Source organism: Myxine glutinosa, chromosome 13 (assembly GCF_964187855.1).
Source record: "Myxine glutinosa chromosome 13, kmMyxGlut1.1, whole genome shotgun sequence".
Taxonomy (NCBI): domain Eukaryota; kingdom Metazoa; phylum Chordata; class Myxini; order Myxiniformes; family Myxinidae; genus Myxine; species Myxine glutinosa.
The window spans coordinates 58,892,773-58,915,373 of record NC_136273.1 but is presented as its reverse complement, the minus strand read 5'-3'; positions in this window follow the sequence as shown (position 1 = coordinate 58,915,373).

The following is a 22,601-nucleotide window of genomic DNA, read 5'->3' as shown; positions in this document are numbered from 1 at the left end:
TATATTGGCAATTGTTTTAGTGGTGGCTTGCTTGAAAGCCTTAGTGACGGTGTGTTTGAATAAGGTAACCAACAACACGATGATAACGCATGAAGTGACAAATGAGGAAAGAAATGTGGAACCAGAAAAGGAAGACTTTTATGGCGACATAATTACTGAGATTAAAAGATTAAATCAAGTGATGTTGCAAATGAATACAGTAGAATTAAGATAATGGCATAACGACAATGTTATGAGTTGTGTCAATTACAATATCAGTGAACTCATATCACCACGAGTGACACACTGTTAGAAAAAAAAAAAAGAGGGAAAAGAAAAAGTGGAGAGGAATTATGGTAATAATACATTATGCTTAATTTGTTGGTTTGGGAAAATTGTTGTTGGGAATTAGATATTCCCGTTTGTGATTGTAATCATATACAATTTATTTTCTTAGAGTAGTGCTAAAATACCTGCATGAGTTAATTTTTGAACTATATTAACCTGAAAGCAATTGTGGATGCTATTCTTAGTTTAGTAGTGAAATACATACCTGATTGAATATTATTTGTGTGACGCATATAAATGAATATAACTTTTTGAATGTTGTAAGGGAAAACAACAAATTGTTGAATGTGAAACTGTCGGAAGATATACATGATTATGCTGATTTCATGGTAAGATGTACCCTATCTGATTCAGTGTGTGTGGAAAGCAGATTCAGATGTGACTGAGCATAAGGATAAGACGAGATCACATTTGAAGGGGGTGCTAACGGAATTGGGAAGAAGTTCGAGAAAGAAAATTTGTGGCTAAAAAATGAAGTTAAACGTGGCATACACCCTCTTTCTCAAAGAATGATGAAGACATTCTCCCGTGTAACTTGGAGATGGATGCTTAACTTCACCAAGGAAATTTATGTGACCATTTGCCTGGATCACACTGCAACATATGAAAGAAAGGCGATCACTTACTCTTGTTCGAAGGCTTCGAACATTCATCACATCAGAAGTTGCAGGACAACGACATTTTACCCGCAACCTCTGTGAAATGCGGGGACATATGTTATTACTTCACCAACTTCCGGGGAGCCAGCATGGAGCTGCAAACCAATGGCTGTGCCTTTTCACAACAGCTGTGCGCGATTCTGCGGGCCACTCCTGGTATGGACCACGGATGACCTGAACACCATGGTCCCAACATCATTGTGGATGCATCCGGCATCCCTGTTCCACATCTTGCTGGCCAATCAACGTCACACCAATACTTGCTGCCCACTCACAATGAGGGAGGAGGCAAGTCGACTACAACTGGGTGAAGGCCTTGTTCAGGAATTACTATGGTTTACAGCAAAAAGTGGCAAGAATGCTACAAGGAGAGCAGGGTCAGTCTATGACTCCGCAATGTTACCACAACAGCGAAATCCTACACGAAGTAGTGCAGGAGCTATGAAGACATTAGGAGAAAATGTTTCATACCTGGATTCAAACACAAGTGATCAGCCCTTCCTTTCAAACAAAGTCAACATTTGTGTGGAGGCAAACGTTTTTGCCAGATGGTGCAGATGCTTTACAAAACTTGAAAATGAAGTGAAATTGTTGTATCTTGGTGATGGTGAAGTGTTGTTTTGAAAATATATTTGTGATGCAAATGCAATAGATTGAACAATATGGAAGGAGTCAATGACCAACGAAATGTTTTGTGATTCTTGCAGGATGACGGTGTATGCCTAAGGGAATTTGATTACCAAAGTTATGATTATTTACTTATACTTGTAATGATGTTTACTTGTAGTGATTGATTATTTACTTATACTTGTAATGATGTTTACTTGTAGTGATTGATTGTTTAATTATATTGATGTTTAGATTAATGGTTAATATAAACAAAAACAAAAAGATGAGGGAATTGTGGAAGTGTAACTCAGTGTAACTTATTGATTGGCACTGGTAACTCATTGATTAAGACTGGTAACGAAGCAGATAGACGATTTCGTAAATGAATGCCAAGAATGTGCACGAACATGGTAATCTCTTGTCCACCTGGTCACAGCCCCAGGCTGGAGCACCACCCTATCGTTTGGTAAATGGAACTCACAGCAGGAGGGGAGCAAGCTGGTGCCAGGACTCGGTGCATGCATGACCTCGGGGCATTAGCAGAGAAGGGATTAGCGCGACAAGGCCCATAAAAACCAGAGCAAACTATGAGTCAAGAGACTTGTCACCAGAAGCTCTGACCTACGGAACGGAACGGAACCCTGTGAACAGCGCTGAGAGAGAGCACTCATCCTCAGAAGCCCTGCACGACGGAATGAACGCGTACCACGAGTTCGGCGCTGCAGCCGAACAAGAAGGACTATGCGGATAGAGTTAACCTGGTCCATTGAGTTAAACGATATTATTTGGTAATGGAATGAAGTGAATAACCAGTTAATAATAAAGTCATGACCTTTTGTAAAACCTGTTTCCGACCATTGGCGTCTTGAGTCTCACCCCACCACTTCCCCTACAGGGCCCTTGTGGGACCTGACTTACTCGATGTACTCGATGAAAGCATACGTGCCGGAGAACTTCCAATGTCTTGGAGACGAGCAGTCGTTTGTTTGCTACCAAAAGCTGGGAATCTTCAACTAGTTGATAACTGGCGACCTGTGTCCTTATTGTGTGTTGATTACAAGATTCTCTCTAAAGTACTTGCTAATCGTATGAAGACTGATCAGTTCAGTTATACACCCGGACCAGACCTACTGTGTGCCTGGAAAATCTATTTATGATATTTTTTTGGTAAGAGATGTTATTTCATGCAATAATTTCCTGCGTGACGATTTGGGATTGCTGTTTCTTGATCAAACTAAGGCCTTCAATCGTGTTGACCACAAGTACCTTTTTTCTGTCCTGAAAGGAATGGGGTTTGGTGAAACTTTCATCTCTTATGTGAAACTCCTGTATACTAATACTCAATGTATGATAAAGATCAACAATAGGTTATGCTCTCCCTTTCCTTTTCATGGGTGCTCCCTCTCTGGGCGCCAAGGGTGCTCCCTCTCTGGGCTTTTATATATAGTCGCCCTTGAACCACTCCTTCGGTCTATTAGACAGCGAATACCTCAGGGAATGAGAAGTATAGAAGGAGCAGAATTTGTGCAGACGGCTTATGCTGATGATGTCTGTGTTTTTATTAGAAGCTCCAATGATGTCTCTGCTTTACAACGTTGTATGCGAGATTTCTCTGCAGCCTCTTCCGGTGGGATCAATTGGAATAAAAGTACAGCATTATGGTGTGGCAAAGGCAATCTCTCTTGTGTATCACCACCCTCACTCCCACACAACCTGGTCTGGAGAACGGATGGGGTTAAATATCTTGGAGTGCATATTGGTAATCGTGAAACATAAATGAAAAATTGGGAAGGAGTGCTGGAACAAATTATGCACAGATTGAAAGCATGGGAAGGACTGCTGAGGTCCATCTCCTATCGAGGTCGTACCCTTGTCATAAACAATCTGGTTGCAACAAAATTATGGCACAGAATTATTGCTTTACAGCCATCAAACCGACTAATTATGGCTAATCAGCGAATGCTGGTAAACTTATTTTGGAGTGGCTACCATTGGCTGAGGCCTGAGATATTGTACTACCCCCGGAAGGAAGGTGGCCAGGGCATTGTTGATATCTCTGGCCGGGTTGTGGCCTTTCGGCTGCAGTCTCTGCAGAGACTACTGTTCACTGAACAGCTGCCCTGGTGGCCCTTTGCATTTTTTCTGTTACAACAGGCTGGTAGACTGAGATATGATCGGCAGCTTCTTTTGATAGACCTCGAGCATATAAATTTTGCCTCTCTTCCGAGATTCTATCAGAGTTTATTGGACACTTGGAAAAGGTTTGACGTCCACTGCTTCCTTGAGGGCTATAATTGTCGAATGTTCCTTCAAGAACCCCTTTTCTTCAATAACTTTTTTCCTGGTATCCCTCATAGCCATGCCCTGATTAAAAATTTTATCCAAGGAGGGATTTACAAAGTATGTGATCTGAGAGATTTATCTGGAGTTAAGTGGAAACCTGCTGGTTTGGTGGCAACCTCAGTTGGATCTGTCTGTCTGACTTGTAGACCAAGTTGTACGTATAGTCATTAGAAAATTTGGACAGCTAAACATCGGCTGGGAAGGTGTTGGTAACATTGAGGATTTTCGGTTAGGTTTCCCTGAAATCAAAGTGCTCCTTTCTTCTTCTCTTCAGCCGGAGATTGAACATACCCCCCCTTTTCATCTTGTAACTAAGATTGGAATCCGTGATCTCTCTCGACAAAATAAGAATGTACCCCTCTCTGGGAGAACACGAGTAGCTTTGTGGTCAGAGCGGTTAGGGTCGGGGTCTCCGTCTACTCCCCTTTGGCCTCACATGTACACCTTACCAATACATGGTGTGTTAGCGGATATACAATGGAGGTTAGCACACTGGGCGCTTCCCTCCAATATTTTTGTTCACCGTATTAACATCTCACTGCCGGAAACTTGTCCGTTCTGTGATCAGAAAGAGGATTTGTTTCATGCTTATGTACAGTGTCGTAGACCGACATCGCTTTTCTTGTTCCTTGAATATCTTTTTCACCAACTGTCCTTCCCTTTCAATATGCATATGTTTATATTTGGTGTGTCTTTCAGGCCCACATGTAGAGACGTGGGTGTTCTTCTCAATTTTTTGGTTGCTGTTGCAAAATATGCATTATATAAATCTTGGAAAATTAAAATAGACAACGGCTATGGCTCTGATGCTATTTCTATTTTTAAAGGGTTTGTCTCAACACGACTCAAGCTAGAATTATATTTCCTTGTCAGTAACGGAAACGTCCAACTTTTTGAGAGAAAGTGGTGTATTGGCAATGTTTTGTGCTCAGTCGATGATTCAAAAGTGGTAATCTATCTATAATTCCATTAATCTCTGTGTGTATGTGTGTATGTGTGTTTGTATGTGTGTATGTTTGTCTGTGACCGCTGTTTCTCGACAACTACCGGTCCGATATACTTTAAACTTGCCAGGTATATTGCTGGGGACCCGAGGATGTGCCTTTTCAAGGTTTCATATTAATCGGAGAAGTAGTTACCGAGCTATGGCGATTTCTTTACCAAACACTGCAAGCCATTCGCTTTGGACCAAACCATTGCATGTAAATAGAGGGGGGGGGGGGGTTCTGTGGTCGTTGCGAATGGACCAAACCATTGCATGTAAATAGAGGGGGGGGGGGGGTTCTGTGGTCGTTACTGCCACGTGGTTTCAAAGTTTTTTTTGTTGTTGTTGTTTGCACGCATGTTTTTTTGCACCCACGTACGGGCACGCCCTAGGATGTTTACACACACACACCCCTACACAAATTTTTTTTTTTTTTTTTTTTTTGGCAAGGAACGGGCACCCACGTACGGGCACGTCCTAGCTTATATATAGTACGGGCATGCCCTAGTTACTTTATAATTCCTGATTGATTTGACTTTTTTTCTTTGGAACTGATTGCTTGCATATATGTTTCTTCCTGTGTCCTTGAATACATTTCTCTCTCTCTCTCTCTCTCGCTTAGTTTTTCACTTCATTTGCTCTTGATGTATTCATAGCTCTTGCATGAGCATTTCCTTTAAAATTGGTTGTGGTTTTGTTTGTGTCTTCACCTTTGGTTTGTAAAATATATATTTTTGTATATTTGCTGGTTTCTTTTAAATACCCTTTGCTCTTTTTGTGGTGTATTCATGATCCTTATGCAATTTCTTTAAACTGGTTGCTTTGTTTTTTTACAACTGCTCTGTGAAATGGCTTTACATCTATCTATAATTCCAGCAATCTCTGTGTGTATGTCTGTGTGTCTGTGTGTCTGTGTGTCTGTGTGTCTGTGTGTTTGTCTGTGACCGCTGTTTCTCGACAACCACGGGTCCGATATACTTGAAACTTGCCAGGTATATTGCTGGGGACCCGAGGATGTGCCTTTTCAAGGTTTCATATTAATCGGCCAATTACTTACCGAGCTATGTCCAAAAAACGATTCAACCAATCAGAGAGCAGCGAGCTATCACGTGTGCCGAACGTGGCGATCAGACTCTGCCTCGGACGGCACATTTGACAGCGTATTCATTTATTTCACGTTGGAAAACTATGTTGCCGTTAAACTATGTTTTAAAACGAATTCAAACTGCGATTAAATTAAAACGATTCATCCTAACTGCGATTTGCGAACTTCCGGACAGTGAAGACTGTCCGGCAGCACGCTTTCCGGCAGCCAATCACAGAACGCTTTGTTGCGTAGGCGTGGCCGATGTGAGACGAGCGGAGCTGAGCGCGTTACGAGCTGACCGCCATTACGGTACGTAATTCGATTTCTTATGCGCATTATTTCTCCCAATTCAGTCAGAGCGAAGGGCGGAAGCGAAGAGCGTTGTATTTTTTGTTTACGGGCGTACGGGCGGGGTAGAGCGTACGGGTAGCGTTGTTTTTTTTTTTTTGGCAAGGAACGGGCAACCACGCGTTTGTGCACGCGATGGCGATTGCTTTACCAAACTCCGGAAGCCGTTCGCTTTGGACCAAACCATTGCATGTAAATAGAGGGGGGGGTTCTGTGGTCGTTGCGAATGGACCAAACCATTCATGTAAATAGAGGGGGGGGGTTGTCACTGTACTCGCAAGCCGTTCGCCGTTCGCTTTGGCGTTGCGAATGAACCAAACCATTTCATGTAAATAGAGGGGGGGGATATAATTTTAGATAGATATATAGTACGGGCATATATATAGTACGGGCATGCCCTAGTCTATCTATAATTCCAGTAATCTCTGTGTGTTTGTTTGTTTGTCTGTGACCGCTGTTTCTCGACAACCACGGGTCCGATATACTTTAAACTTGCCAGGTATATTGCTGGGGACCCGAGGATGTGCCTTTTCAAGGTTTCATATTAATCGGACAATTACTTACCGAGCTATGTCCAAAAAACGATTCAACCAATCAGAGAGCAGCGAGCTATCGCGTGTGCCGAACGTGGCGAACACACTCTGCCTCGGATGGCACATTTGAGAGCGTATTCATTTATTTCACGTTTGCAAACTATGTTGGCGCTATGTTGGCGTTAAACTATGTTTTAAAACTAATAATAAAACTAATAAAAACTAATTTGCGATTCATCGTAACTGCGATATACGACCTTCCGGAGCTCCTGTGAGAGCGTGCGCCATTACGGATAGTACGGGTACGTGCATGCCATATGTTGGCGTTAAACTATGTTTTAAAACTAATTAAACGGACAAATTTCATGTCATGTTTCATGTAAATAGAGGGGGGGGGGGGGATTGTCACTGTACTCGCAAGCCGTTCGCCGTTCGCTTTGGCGTTGCGAATGGACCAAAACATTTCATGGACCAAACCATTTCATGTAAAGCGTTCGCCGTTCGCTTTGGCGTTGCGAATGGACCAAAACATTTCATGGACCAAACCATTTCATGTAAATAGAGGGGGGGTATAATTTTAGATATAGATATAGTACGGGCATGCCCTAGTTTTTTATAATAAAAGGACACAAAAGTCAAGTCTCTCTCTCTCTCTCTCTCTCTCTCTCTCTCGCTCTCTCTCTCTCTCTCTCTCTCTCTCACACTCTCACACTCTCACACTCTCACACTCTCACACTCTCTCTCTCTCTCACTCTCTCTCTCACACTCTCTCTCTCTCTCTCTCACACTCTCTCTCACACTCTCTCTCACACTTTCCCTCCCTTCTTAGTATTCCCATCAGCGGGTGATGTTTGTCTCTAACTATGTGCTTAATTGCGGTTGTCCAATAGATGTATGTTAGATCCTGGGCAACGCCAGGTACCTTTGTGGGAGGACAGAGGGGAAAGGTGGAAGTGGGAGGGGGAGAGAGAGGGTATGAGGAGGGAGAGGAAGGTTGGAGGAGGGAGAGGAAGGGATGGGGTGGGAGGATGCAGGGGTGGGGTTGGGAGGAGGGAGGGTAAGGGATGGGGTGGGAGGATGCAGGGGTGGGGTGGGAGGAGGGAGGGGAAGGGGTGGGGATGGGAGGATGCAGGGATGGGAGGACGGACCCATCGTTGCCCAGAAAGGCTGGTTACCTTTGTGGGAGGAGGGAGGGGAAGAGGTGGGAGGAGGGAGGGAATGGGTAGGGTGATAAGAGGGAGGTGAAGAGGTGGGAGGATGCAAGGGTGGGGGAGGGAGGGGAAGGGGCTGGGAGGATGCAGGGGTGGGAGGAGGGACCTACCGTTGCCCAGAAAGGCTGGGGACCTTTGTGAGAGGAGGGAGAGTCAGGGTGTGAGGTTGAGGGGAAGGGGGTGGAGGTGGGAGGATGCAGGAATGGGTGTGGGAGGAGGGAGAAGAGTGGGAGTTGCCTGGAAAGGTTGGGTACCTTTGCTATTTTGAAATAACAGCGTAGGTATCGCTTGCCATTTCTTTCTTTTTTCCTCACCTCCCTAAACACCTGCTCTGGGAAGTTTTCTGCAAGACAAGCTGTGGATAAGTACTGGCTAGAGGTGAGTAATATACCAATACCAGTACACTGGAGAATGGCAGAAATGGAACTTTGAATATAAATTCGAGAGTGGAAACTTCCCTTTAACAGCCCGTCCACCCACATAGAGCACATGTATAATATGAAGAACAGTACTTATATTGCGCTGCTGACCATTGAGCTTTCACTTTCCTATTCCCATTCATACTCGAGTCTTGATGATGGATTTACAATCGGTTTGATGTTGCTCTTAATCGAGGTTCCTTGGGATGATTGGAGGCATTAAAGACACTTGTTCGGTTCTTTAGAGGGTATATACTCATTGGAGGATTTTCTTTCCAGGGTACAGGTTTTTTTCCAGGTATTTCTCGACACCATCATGAAGCTGTGACAGTACAGCAGCCATTGCAACAATGGAGGCATCACAGGTAACCATCGTGGATGGTGTGAGACTGAAGTGCGCTGGTGTGAGGGCAAAAGTAAACTGATACTTAATCTTCTGTCCAGCGTGACTACAAGCCGTGGTCCGCTCCCAAGGTAGATCTGGGGTGAATATATATATATATATAAATATATAGTATATTTGTTAAACTCAGAAAATATGCCAATTGGGATACTGACTGTGTAGTTCAGGAAGGGTATGGATGTCGTCAACATGCAATAAGATAGGAGTGATGCCTTTCCCCGAGAAATTGTAACCCACAAACTCTGTCTATGGAGCCCGAGGACGCATTTCGCAGCATTGGGCATGACGTGATGGGCAGAGAGCTGACGAAAAACTTGTTGTAGTCGTGCATCATGTTGAGCCTGGGTGGCGCCATGCACCACGATATAATCTAAGTCGATTGACACCCCAGGTATGCCGTCTACGAGAAGTCATTATTTTCTGAAAGCAGCTAGGGTGAAGCAGAGGCTGAAAGGCATGCACTTGTAACAGAAAAGCCCATGTGCGTAAGGTGCATGTTCACCACCATCTCTTATCTTCCCCCATCCAAAACCTTGATCTTTTCTACCCTTGTTAATTCATCCCAGATCCACTTTTCTGAAATACCGACCTCTTTCCTGGAAGTCCTAGCAGTGTCCATGTGTTTGTTTGTTTTTTTACCTCACCCGCCCCCCACACCCCTTCCCATGCCTCCTCCCCCCATGCCCTCCCCCTCCCTCAGATCTCCCGATGTCCCTGGTCTCAAATGTTGTACTTGTGTGCTTCCCCCCTCTCTCCCCATCTTGTCGCCCGCTCCCTTTATTTCGTATTATGTGTCCGATTGTTTTTTAGGTTTTTTTGTCATTAATGTTAGCTCTTACACAAGCCTCGATCTTGTATACCAAAAAAAAAAAAAAGAAGGGCTTTGAGGTCTCTGCTGACTGATGCCAGTGGCATTTTAAGTAACCTTGCTTTAAATCCAGTTTGCTGAAAACAGTGGACCCATGGAAATGTGTGGTGCGATCTGCGGTGGGCAGGGGATATTTATCTGGAATAATGGCCTTGTTGACTGCATGTAGGTCCATGCACAGTCACAGCTCCCCAGATGTTTCCTGTGCAATGACCAGGTTTGAAATCCAAGGGGATGCGTTGATGGATTCGATGACATTAAAGTCGTGGAGGTGCTGTAGTTTTGGCCGTGACCTGGTCCTGGAGGGACAGAGGCACCCTCCGCAGGGTTTGAATGACCGGTGCAACAGCAGAGTTAACTGTTGGCTGGTGTACAAAGTCGGAGATGCACCCCAGGCCCGTAAACAATACAGGAAACATGTGGTGCCAGGCAGTCATCACCTGCAGGACATCTGTGCTTCAGGAATCAGCCAGCCAAAAGAAAGTGAAGACTGTGGAATAAGTCCAGCCCCATCAGATTGACACCCGTTGTGGTGATGTAGAAAATTGAAGGAGCAGCAGTATGGTTGTTTGGTTTTGTACGCACTGGTAGCCTGATAGTGCCCAGCATGGTAACTTTGGTGTTGCCATAACCTGATAGGGCTATTGAAGTCTGTTTCAGGGGAATGCATGAAAAAAATTGTCATAAGTTGCCTTATTCAGAATCGAGACTGGCGTCTGAATGACCCAGAAGCGGAATCAACATCTCATTCACAAAACATCCACAGGTTTTGAATGAATGACTGGCTAGTACACCGAGTTGATTGTGACTGTTGATGAAGTTGCTGTGCCAGATACGGTAGCAGATGGGCGGGTGATGAGTGGCACAACCGGGCAAAGTGGTGCAGTTTTTGACAATTCCAACAACACAGTCTATTTTCAGGGCACTCCAGGGACTGGGCTGCTTGTCTGAGTGATCCACTTAGTGCAACACTTGGAGGAATTTTGTACTTTTTGAACAGGCACTTGTGCCATTGTTGTTGATGTTATATAGCTCTGGACAGAACAAGCCTGTGGCACGGAGACAGCCGACTGATCTCACAGGAGCAACCCAGAGATCCCACACATCCAGGATGGTGTACCGTCCGCCTTCACGAAGTCAGGGCCACAACAGAGTTACAGATAGGTAGAGAGAGGGGGATAAAGAAAGACAGAGAGACAGAGACAGACAGAGAGACAGAGAGACAGAGAGAGAGAGAGAGAGAGAGAGAGAGAGAGAAGGAGAGAGAAGGAGAGAGAAGGAGACAGAAACAAGAGGGAAAGGGCCAGTCCATGGGGACCGTTCGGTACTCTGACCATGACCGCGCTGCACTGACGAATCCGGACAGCAGGGAAGAATGTCGAAGCTTTGGCCCCTGAATTGCGTTGGCGGTACAAGCACCGTGAAGAGGCGTCCCCGATAGTTGTGCACTTGTGCTGTGGTATCAAAAGCTGGACCTGTGGAGGTGTCTGCCAGTGTACACGTCACTGCAAAGGCAGCTTCAATTTGCGTCTCTATCCACTGCTTTCCCCAATGATAAATCATCAGATTCTAACAGACGTTCCCTCAGCTGCACACAAGACGTGTTTTCAATGAGCTGATCCCTTATTAACTCTTCCTGCAGTGCTCCGAATTTGCAGTGCTGTACTAGCTTTCTTAGTGCAGACACGAATTGGATCATTGACTGACCCAGCCGCTGAGATCGCTGACGAAACAGAAAGCGATTGAGGAGAAGATTCTGTCAAGGACAGAAATGTGCAGAAAGTGCATCAACAGCTGCTCGGAATGTGCCGTTTGCCAATTCTGAAGTACAAAATATCCGCTGGCCGTCCGTACCCAAGCAGTGTATAAGAATGGCTCACATACGTGGGCCCGCGTTGTTTTGTAAATCCAATGTGAGTAAATACGTTTCAAATGCCTGATACTAGAGTCCCTGTATAGAGAGAGTTGCGACATGAAGAGTCCGAAAAAAATTGGTCACGTGGTCTGTGGACGCCATGTTGTTTCCTGTCCGATCTTCACGTGTTCAGGCCTTGCATTGAATACATACGAGGAACGCTCTATTTTATTGTCTGGCTTTGTTTGTTGTCTTTAATAATACTTAATAATGTGAGTATTGTCTTTAATACTCACACTCATTCTAATGACGCCAAATACTTAAGATGACACGCTGATAAGACTCTCCTTGTCTGTAATGGAACTCATATGCCATACGGGGCCAAAGCCTTTTGCAACTCAGTACCTGCCCTCTGGAACAAACTACCTATAACTATTCGGACCTCACACAACATAAAAACTTTAAAATCAAAACTCAAAACACATTTATTTCCAAAGTAACTTAATTGTATTTTTTGAAAAGTAGCTTTAAGTCGTATTCTTCTAAGATTGTGTAACTAAGTTGTAGTCTTCAAGATGTGTTATTGAGCGCTTTGTTCATTTCATACTAAGGCGCTATATAAATACTGTTATTATTGTTATTATTATTATGTACATGTATGTAATTTGGAATAGTTTAGGTGTACACCATACAACTAATTGTACATTGCTATGAAAAACGGGTATGTTTTACATGCATACTCTTCCATTGCAAGTCTGGATTACAATTTCTGGGCCTTTTATATAATTACAATTTAATTGTGCATATGTATTTCTCCCGGTGCGCCGACATGAAAAGTTGAATTACTTTTTAATTTTCATATTTAAAATCAACATTTCTGTCATTTGTCAAGATGGTTTTAAGGCAATCTTGTTATAATAATAGGAATTTATACAGCGTAAATTGCAGGAGCCTCTAAGCACTTAGAAAAGAGAAGAAAGCCAACGAGATGAATATACAAATACAAATTATACAAGAAGAAAACCTGAGATATAATCAGATGTAGGCATTTTCAAATAAACGAGTCTTTAACAGAGATTTGACAATGTTCACATTGTCGGCTTTGTGTGCATGCATGCTAGTCAAGAAAGTAAGACGCAAGAGAGCAAGCTAGTCCAGAAAATGATAGGCACTTCCTGTCCCATCTTTCCCTTTTATTCCTTTTCCCCCTCTCCTCCCTCTCCTCCCCACATAAAACTACATTTCTGAACAAAGATTATTGCAATAAACAAAATCCGATTCTTATCTTGGACCAGGAGAAAATCATATCAAAAGCGAGGGGCACGATGCAAATCACAAATTACACAATGTAGGCACTCAAATTTTGTACTTGGTTACGCACAATGCATACACACTAGCGGGCAGTGCACTCGTGCGTGGCGCAAACAATGGAAACAAAATGGCTTCTAATTCCGGGTTGTCGTAACTCTCTCTATACAATACAGGGACTCTAGCTGATACCATCTCTGGCATGGTGCTGTGAGCTCACCAGGGACCGACGCGACAGGAATGGTGCGGGTGGAGATAATGAAATATCAGCCATGCTCGTCACCAAATGTTGCAGACAGTAATTACACGAGACTTACTGCTTGGAAACACCAATGGTTTAAGCACAACTTCCACAATCCATCAATCACAGCTTCACCTTTATGCGCCAAACTCCATGTCTCTCTCAGCGTCTCCCACACTCACTGAACCAACCGTCACTTCCGTTGAGGATGACGTCACTGCCGTTTTCCAAACGTACAAACATCACAGTCAAAGTTGGAGAAAAGTTCTGCACTGAAGGCAAACAAAAGCTTCCGTACCAATGGCACAACCGTAATTCCAAAATGGAGCATTTCTTGAAAAGTATGATATTGAAGGAGCCGGGGCTCCCACGTCGATCGGAAGAATGGACGCGACAAAAAGCTAGAATTCATCTGAGTTGCTTTAATGAAATCAAACACTCAGGCACTCTGAAAAACCGTTTATCAGTCAGCAATATATATCTATTCCGCCAGGGGGTTTGCCCAGGCCCGGCGCCAGGGGGCGTGGCCCAGCGTCCTGGCAAGTTGAGCGCGGGCCTGGGCGTCCTGGACGAGCCCAGCATGGTGATCGCTCCGCGTCCTTGATAGGTGCAAGGCGATTGTGAAAACTCAGCGGCAGCCGCTACACACGTCCCCCCAGAATCGACTTGCACCGGCAGGGTCAATTTGAGGGGGGTCCTGATGACCCGGCCGAAGCGACCCCTGGCGGGTCGTGGGAGGGGGTCCGGTGAGGTGGTGGGCGGTCGAGTGGGGGGCACCGTGGACGGGGGACGGCCTCGCCGCGGCGGAAGGGCCACCCGTGGTGGGTGGTCGACGTCCACGTGCGCCGGCTTGAGGCGGTCCACAGCAATCCGGTCCGACCTGCCGCCGATGTCGATGACGAACGACTTGTCGTCCCGTCGCAGCACCCGGAAGGGCCCGTCGTACGGCGGCTGGAGTGGCCACCGATGTGCGTCGTGACGCACAAAAACATACTCCGCTGTGCGGAGTGCTGGGGGGACGTAGGACTGGGGGTCACCGTGGTGGGATGTTGGCACGGGGGCAAACCGTCGGGCGGCCTCCTGGAGGTCCGAGCGCTGGTGAGCTGCGGACCAGGGACTGGTAGCGTCGGGCACAAATTCGCCCGGGACGCGTAGCACCTGGCCATAGACAAGCTCGGCGGTGGATGCCTGGAGGTCCTCCTTGGGGGCCGTGCGAAGGCCCAAAAGGACCCACGGCAGCCGGTCGGCCCACCCGACGTCTTGAAGGCCGGCCATGAGCGCGGCCTTCATGGAGCGGTGGAATCGCTCGCACAACCCGTTTGCTTGGGGGTGGTAGGCCGTAGTACGGTGGAGCTTGATCCCCAGGTTGCGGGCGACCGCGCCCCACAGCTCGGAGGTGAACTGTGGACCGCGGTCTGACGAGATGTCCGCCGGTGCGCCGAAGCGGGCGACCCAGGTGGCGATGAAAGCCTGCGCCACGTCGGCGGTGGTGGTGGAGACGAGGGGAACGGCCTCCGGCCACCTGGTGGTCCTGTCCACCATGGTGAGCAGGTGTGTGAACCCCCGTGACGGGGGGAGGGGGCCCACCAGATCCATGTTGACGTGGTCGAAACGTCGTTCGGGCACGGTGAAAGGTGCCAGCGGGGCCTGGGTGTGTCGGTGGACCTTGGCCCGTTGGCAGGCCGTGCAGGCGCTGGTCCAATCGCGGACGTCCCGACGAAGGCCGTGCCAGACGAAACGCGCCGACACCAGCTTCTGGGAAGCTTTCCGGCCCGGGTGGGAAAGGCCGTGGAGGGAGGCGAAGATGCGGCGTTGCCAGGCGACGGGCACGATGGGGCGAGGCTGGCCTTGGGAGACGTCGCAGAGCAGGACAGTGTCCGCGCAGGGGATGTCGGCCAGGCGGAGGCCCGTGTCCGCCGCCCGGAGGGCTTGCACCGTGGTGTCGGTGGTTTGGTCCGCCGCCATAAGCGCAAAATCCACGCCCAGGTGGACCGCGTTCGCGCTGGCCCGGGAAAGACAGTCGGCCACGGCGTTGTTTTTGCCGGCGACGTGCCGGATGTCCGTGGTAAACTCCGACACGGCGGAGAGGTGGCGCTGTTGGCGGGCCGACCATGGCTCCGTGACCTTGGCCATGGCGTAAACCAACGGCTTGTGGTCGACGAACGCCGTGAAAGGTCGGCCCTCCAGGAGGTGGCGGAAATGGCGGACGGCCAGGTGTAGACCGAGGAGCTCCCGGTCAAACGTGCTGTATTTGAGCTCGTTCGGCCGGAGCTGCCGGCTGAAAAAAGCGAGTGGCTGCCAAACCCCGTTCACCCATTGCTCATGTACGGCGCCCACCGCGTAGTCGGAGGCATCCGTGGTGAGGGCGATGGGAGCGTTGAGCACCGGGTGAGCGAGCAGTGTTGCGTCGGCGAGGGCCCGCTTTGAGCCTTGGAAGGCCGCATCCATTGCTGCGGACCAGGCGATGTCGTGCTTGGCCGGCATGCCCCGGAGGGCTTCGTAGAGGGGCCGCATGAGCTGAGCAGCGCGGGGCACGAAGCGGTGATAAAAATTCACCATTCCCAGGAATTCCTGCAGGGCCTTTATGGTGCGGGGACGCGGGAACGTGGTGATGGCCTCGACCTTGGTTGGCAGCGGCACGGCCCCGTTCTTGGTGATGTGATGGCCCAAAAAATCAACGGCCGTCGTGCCAAAGTGGCATTTGGCCGGGTTGACGATGAGGCCGTGCTCGCTGAGGCGCTCGAACAGCGTCCGGAGGTGGAGGAGGTGCTCGGCCCGGGACGTGCTGGCGACGAGGATGTCGTCCAGGTAAACGAAAAGGAACGGCAGGTCACGCAGCACGCCGTCCATCAGCGCTGGAACGCCTGAGCCGCGTTCTTGAGACCAAACGGCATCCGCAAGAATTCGAATAAGCCGAACGGCGTGATGACTGCCGTTTTAGGGACGTCGGCCGCCCTGACAGGTACCTGGTGATATCCCCGTATGAGGTCAATTTTCGAAAAAATGACCCGTCCCGCCAGACGGGCGGAGAAGTCTTGGATATGCGGGATCGGGTACCTGTCGGGGGTGGTAGCGTCATTGAGACGGCGGTAGTCGCCACACGGGCGCCATCCACCCCCCGGCTTTGGCACGATGTGCAGTGGCGAGGCCCACGCGCTATCGGAGCGCCGCACGATGCCGAGGTGCTCCAACGCGTCGAATTCGGCCTTCGCTACGGCGAGCTTGGCTGGGTCGAGGCGGCGGGCCCTGGCGTAGACCGGCGGGCCCGTGGTTGGTATGTGGTGCTCGATCCCATGCCGTACTGCGACGGCCGAAAACGTCGGCCGCGTGAGGGCCGGGAACTCCGTGAGCAGGCGAGCAAACTCGTTCGCCGCCGGGACGGCGCATGCCAGCTCGGTCGGCGCGGAGCTGCTCAATGTGCATACCAGGGAGCTGAAGGTTTCAGCGTTGATTAAACGACGCCGTTGGACGTCCACCAGCAGTCCGTGTGCGCAGAGGAAGTCGGCGCCTAGCAGAGCCACGGGCACGTTGGCGGTTACAAACGTCCAAGCAAAGCGTTGGCCGCCGAAGCAGAGGGTGACGTTGCGCGGGCCGAAGGTGCGGATAGTCGATCCGTTGGCCGCAACTAAGGAGGGGCCGCAAACCGCGGATTGCCTGTCCTGGTCAGAGGCGGGTATGACGCTCAGTTGGGCGCCGGTGTCGCACAGGAAGCGCCGTCCGGACGCTTTATCCGTGATGAACAGTAAGTTGCCCGTGTGGCCGGCGCTCATGGCTGGTAATGAACGCCGGCCCGGCCGTTTCCCGGCCTGCTGAAGGTGCACGGGGGTCGGCATGTCCGGGCCTTCTGTCCGAACCTGGCATGATAGTAACACCACGCTTGGTCAGGTGGAGGCCTCGGTCGTCGTGCCGGAGGTGGTCGGCTCGGTAGAGCGGCCGCCAATGGCGTCGGCAGTTCGGCCGTCGACCGTGCCGGGTGCTCGGGCGCCCTGGGTGTTGCGTCGGACGGCGGTGGGTCCCATGTCGCCGCTACGATGCGCTGTCCTGCGGCGGAGATCTTGTCGGCTTCTCTGGCAAGGGCCCGGGGATCTGTGATCGTCGTGCTTGCCAGGGCGAGGCGTACCGGGTTAGGCAGCTGACGGAAGAACAGCTCCCGGAACAGGAATGCCGGAGAGTGCTCGCCGAGCAGTGAAAGCATGTAGTCCATGCGCTCGGAAGGGCGCGTGTCGCCGAGCTCAGGCAGATCGAGCAGGCGCCGTGCGCGTTCCGCCGATGGGAGGGCGAAAGCATCGAGGAGCAGCTTCTTAATCGCGCCGTATTTGTCAGCGGCTGGCGGGCTTTCGAGGAGGCTCAGGGCGCGGGCCGCGGTAACCGACCCGAGCGCAGCTACCACATGGTGGAAGCGGGTGTCGTCGGCCGTGATGCCTCGCAGGGCGAACAGGGACTCCGCCTGTGCGAACCAAACCGCCGCGTGAGCCTCCCAGAAGGTAGGCAGTTTAAGGGCGACTGCCGTGTCCATGTCGATAGGTCACCAATGAAGGAGCCGGGGCTCCCACGTCGATCGGAAGAATGGACGCGACAAAAAGCTAGAATTCATCTGAGTTGCTTTAATGAAATCAAACACTCAGGCACTCTGAAAAACCGTTTATCAGTCAGCAATATATATCTATTCTGCCAGGGGGTTTGCCCAGGCCCGGCGCCAGGGGGCGTGGCCCAGCGTCCTGGCTGCGGCCTGGCAAGTTGAGCGCGGGCCTGGGCGTCCTGGACGAGCCCGGCATGGTGATCGCTCCGCGTCCTTGATAGGTGCAAGGCGATTGTGAAAACTCAGCGGCAGCCGCTACAATATCGTTTTTGTAATGTTAAATAACACGACTATGTCTCTGTCTCTTCGGTTTCCTCCCTCCCCATTTTGTGTATCGGCACCAAACTTCGTTGACATAATTCTAACAATGTTTTATGAATGAGGCATCCAGAGTTACTTCCAACGCCCCCATTTATTCGGTTTGGCCCAGTCAAATGTAGACTTTTGTCAAAGCGTACGTCATGCTGGATGATGCTACAACATTCCTACAGGCGGCCCGACTGTCATACGATTTTTGTTGTTGTCGACTCCATATAATATTCCATTCGTTACGGGGTTGTTGTTGTCCTGTTGCCATCCCATCCATTCCTTACGATGAACAACCGCTCACTGCAGGCAGGTTGGTGGTCCTTCTGTCTTCTACCGACTCCGAGCCGGCCTTGCTTCCCCAGCTCTATCTGGGCTCTGTCCCCCAAATATTCCTACAGGTCGCACAAGATCTGCCAGCAACCCTCTTATGGTTAAACTGCCAAAATCAAGACTCTCTGCTCACCTTCACTCCTTCATTCCTCTTTTCTCCCGCCTCTGGAACAAACTCACTCTCTTCAATCCCACTCATCCCTCCAGGTCTTTAAAACAGCTGTTCACCACCATCTTGTCTTCCCCCATCCAAAACCTTGATCTTTTCTACCCCCATTAATTCACCCCAGATCCACTTTTTTGAAATACATACTTCTTTCCTGGAAGTCCGAGCAGTGTCCATTTGTTTTTACCTCTGGAGTCCGAGTAACAACTTAAGAACGGCTGAAGGGAACTAAGTCAAATTTGGTAACAAGTATTATAATGATGTGAAGACAAACGGATTTGATTATGACGTCAGAGGTCAAACGTCAGAGGTCCCATTAGGTAACGATTTTGTTACTGCACTAACTTGTGAACCAGTGATGTGATTTTGACCAAACTTGGTACAAGTATATGTTATGATGCCAAGATGAACTGATTAGATTTCGGCCTCAAAGGTCAGAGGTCAAGTGAGATAAAATGTGATACTTGAGAGCAGCTGAAGGGATTTAAATCAAACTTGGTACAAGTATGTAATAATGTGGGCAGAGGCATATCGGTCAAGGTCGCGTCGTCGATGAGTGTGTTCTAGTTTTCGATGATTTTCAGATATACATATACACATACAAAGAATTGCCTTATTACTCCTGTGAGGGAGTAATGCATTCGATCGTGTGCGTGTGTTCGTGTGTTTGTGAACAAGATATCTGGAAAAGTTCTGAACGGATTTGGATGAAAGTTGGTGGGATGATTGCGCTTGGGATAAGGAAGAATTGATTAGTTTTTGGTGAAGCTCAGGATATTATTCCCGAACCAGGAATTTTTTGAAGGATTGTTTACCATTGGAAGATAGGGCTCATTTTTTTTTCACATTATCTTCTATATATTCTATATTTAACATTGTGATATGAAAATCGTTTTCATATTTGTTGTGAATGTAGTTTAAACTCGTGGTTATGCGTTAGAGCGGTGTATTTTGTTAGCAGCGTCGTCTTCAAGGTTTTTTTATTATTATTTATAATAAAGACATATTCTGTCATTTTAAAACCACCAAAGTGTGTATTCGGTTTCCCCGTTTCATAAAATGTATCGTTTGATACGTATAATGCTTTAAAACTGCTTTTTTTTCTTTTTCTTTTTTACCTCAGAAGAGATATTGTGGCGGACACGAAAGCTCACTGGCGTGAGGGCATCATTCCGCGCACCAAGTGGGCGGCGGCCACGCCCGAGGGGTAGGCGTGGCCGCGGGATATACACCGGGCGCGCATCCCGGAGCGTGCCAGTGCTACAGTTGAGCTCGTTTAATAAACTCTTAAACTCACCGCGTTGTCCGCTTCCTTCTTGTTGTACAAGCAAGCGCGCGGAGCACCGCGCTTCATTGGTGACTCCGACGTTCTGGTCAGCCATCGCTGACCACCCGAATATGCCATCGCAATGGCAAACAACGCGGTCCAAATGAAACTCCGCGAGTTCTGGGAGACGCAAGCCGAAGTCTGGTTCCTGCAGGCAGAAGCCCAGTTCCGACTTCGAGGCATCAGGGTGGATGAGACCATGTACTGCCACGTGGTCGCTTCCCTCGGGCCCGGCACGGCCGCCCGCGTCCTGTCGGTCCTGAGGGACCCACCGGCCGACGGCAGGTACGAGGCGATCAAGCGTCTCCTCCTCGCCACGTTCGGCCTCACGGTGGACGCACGGGCCGACCGCCTCCTGGACCTCCCCGAGCTCGGTGACACGCGACCGTCGGTCCGCATGGACCATATGCTGTCATTGATGGGCGACGAAACCCCGAACGCTCTTTTCCGGGCGTTATTTCGACGCCAGCTGCCGGCACGAGTCCACCTCGCGTTGGCCGGTTCTGTGACGACGGAACCCCGAGCGCACGCTGCCGAGGCCGACAGGTTCTTCGCGGCTTTGGACGCGCAGGCGAGTTTTGGCACGGCCGCCGCACATCCCGAGGCTGACCCTGATGCTGATGCACCACACCTCGGGGATCCCGAGGCTGACGCACACCGCGTGGCCGCCGCCACGCCACGCCCACCACCACGCACGCCACGAAAACCACGGCCTCCGCCTTCGCTGCAAACCTGGTGCCATTTCCACGCCAGGTTTGGCCACAAGGCGAGGAATTGTTGCCTGCCGTGTTCCTGCAAGTCGGGAAACTACAAAGCCGGCGCTCGGTAGCGGCCCTGAGCGTCGGCCATTCCGGCAGCCTTCTCTTTATAACGGACACCTTGTCCGGGCGCCGTTTCCTATGCGATACGGGGGCACAGGTGAGCATTATCCCTGCCTCTACGTCCGACAAGCACACCGCAGGCCGGGGCCCCGCGTTGCTTGCCGCGAACGGAACACCCATACGCACATTCAGGAAGCGCTGCCTCTCCCTGCGGTTCGGAAGGCAACGCTTCACGTGGACGTTCGTAACCGCTAGTGTCCCCGTGGCACTACTCGGTGCGGACTTCCTCTGTGCACACGGGTTGGTGGTAGATGTGAAGAACAGACGTCTCGTCCAGGCTGAAACGTTCAGCTCGCTTCCTTGCGCGCTGAGCAGCTCGTTGAGCTGCTCACTGAGCGGCTCACCGAGCGGCTCGCCAAGCGGCTTGCTGAGCGGTTCGGTCCCGGCGAGGTTAGTTTGTACGCTTCCGGCAGCGGACGACTTCACCCGCCTCCTCACCAGCTTCCCGGCCCTTACGCGGCCCACCTTCTCGGCGGGGGCCATCAAGCACGGGGTGGAACACCACATCCCCACCGCCAGGCCACCGGTCTACGCCCGGGCACGCCGCCTCGAGCCGACGAAGCTCGCGGTGGCTAAAGCGGCGTTCGCTACGCTGGAGCGGCTCGGCATTGTGCGGCGCTCCGAGAGTGCTTGGGCGTCGCCGCTTCACATCGTGCCAAAGCCCGGCGGGGGATGGCGACCGTGCGGGGACTACCGGCGCCTCAACGACGCCACCACCCCCAACCGCTACCCCGTCCCCCACATCCAGGACTTCTCTGCCCGGTTGGCGGGCATGTCCTTCTTTTCGAAGGTGGACCTCATACGCGGCTACCATCAGGTCCCCGTCAGGCTGGAGGACATCCCGAAGACGGCGGTCATCACGCCGTTCGGACTGTTCGAATTTCTTCGGATGCCCTTCGGTTTGAAGAATGCGACTCAGGCATTCCAGCGACTCATGGACAGCGTCTTGCGCGACTTGGATTTTGTGTACGTATACCTGGACGACATCCTCGTCGCCAGCGCATCCCGCAAAGAGCACCTTCACCATCTCCGCACGCTCTTCGAACGTCTGGGCCAGCATGGCCTCATCGTGAACCCCGCCAAGTGCCGGTTCGGCGTCACCGACATCGATTTTTTGGGGCACCGCGTCACCAGGCAGGGGGCCCTCCCCCTACCGGCCAAGGTGGAGGCGGTGAAGGGGTTTCAGCGCCCCCGCACAATCAAGGGGCTCCAGGAGTTCCTGGGCATGGTAAACTTTTACCATCGGTTCCTGCCCCGCATCGCCCAGCTCCTGCGCCCCTTGCATGAGGCCCTCCGAGGGAAGCCGGGCAAAGGTGACGTTACCTGGACCGAGCAGATGGACACTGCGTTCGCAGGCGCGAAGCTCGCCTTGGCTAACGCCACCATGCTCGCGCACCCGGCGCCCGATGCACCGATCGCCCTCACCACCGATGCCTCAGACTACGCGGTGGGCGCGGTGCACGAGCAATGGGTGCGTGGTGCTTGGCAACCGCTGGCGTTCTTCAGCCGGCCGCTTCGCCCGCCCGAACGCCGCTACAGTACCTTCGACCGCAAGTTGCTCGGGCTTCACCTGGCGGTCAGGCACTTCCGCCATCTGCTTGAGGGCCGTGCGTCACGGCCTTCGTCGACCACAAGCCACTGGTCTTCGCGATGGGCAAGGTCGCCGAGCCGTGGTCAGCCCGGCAGCAGCGTCACCTCTTGGCCGTGTCCGAGTACACGACGGACATCTGGCATGTCGCGGGGAAGGACAACCCGGTGGCGGATTGCCTTTCCCGGTCCGTCGCCCACGCAGTCCACCTTGGCAACGACTATG